The sequence below is a fragment of the Camelina sativa genome, chromosome 3 (assembly GCF_000633955.1).
Source record: "Camelina sativa cultivar DH55 chromosome 3, Cs, whole genome shotgun sequence".
Taxonomy (NCBI): domain Eukaryota; kingdom Viridiplantae; phylum Streptophyta; class Magnoliopsida; order Brassicales; family Brassicaceae; genus Camelina; species Camelina sativa.
The window spans coordinates 21682261-21683316 of NC_025687.1; positions in this window are offsets into that span (position 1 = coordinate 21682261).

The following is a 1056-nucleotide window of genomic DNA, read 5'->3' on the forward strand; positions in this document are numbered from 1 at the left end:
TATCATCATCATTCCCACTGTCAGGAGCGAGTTTATGATGCATGACGACGAAGGGAACATGTTGATAAGGAATGAGAGCTTTTACAAAGCGCCGTGTGTAAAGAGCCCTATCAGCGTGATTGAGCAAAATGTACCAGTGTAATATCCATTGTGATGCGTCGGCCATGGGCAACATCGGTCTAAAGATGTTACACACATAATTTCCAATAATCTTTCTGTTACCCACTCTCCACACTTGTGGATGGGGGTGATGGCTGCAATGAAAGTCCAGATACAAAAATGTTGACGAGGGTCCAGGTCTGTGTTAAAACGTTCTTGCTGATTCCTTGGATCCATAGACAGAATTAGATGATCGCTTCTGAGATCCACAATGCCAGGATTTGCGTCCGCTAAAGGTCCAGCCGAAAGAAGATCAAGAACTTTTAGCAAGACAAGATCTTGAAGTTCTTTATGAGTATAGAGATCATAAAAACAGTGGGGGTCTAGCGCAAAGACGTCATGAATAGCTTGCTGGAGATGTTCTTGAATGCAATAGTTGAGACCAGGTTCCGTACCTTGTCGGCAACACCACAGAGAGCACTGAGAAATCATGTTGTTCATCTACCAAGTGGAATCACTAATTAATACACAAACCAAAGAAAATAACCATAACCTAAATTCAGAGTAAGATTGGGAAGATACAAAAGAAATCGAATAGAATATATACACATCACGATAAAAACCCTAGATTCACAATCCTTAAGCTAAACACAGGATAATCTTGGATCATGGGGTTGGGAAACCCTAGATTGGATCAGCATCAAACAAACCCAAACCGTAGGCTATATAAGATCAAAACTCGAAACAAAACAAATTAATTAAGAAACCGAGATCACCTTTGGAAGATTGGATGTCTTCTCCGACGATTTCTGAGTGCTCTAAAAAGAGAAGACGGGAAAGAGAAGAGATTAAGCTTTGGCGACCAAATTTATAAAACGATAAATTTAAATTTAATGTTTATTAAAAAATCGCTCCCGATGTTTTTTTTTTTTTTTTTTTTTCCAATGTTTTTTTTAA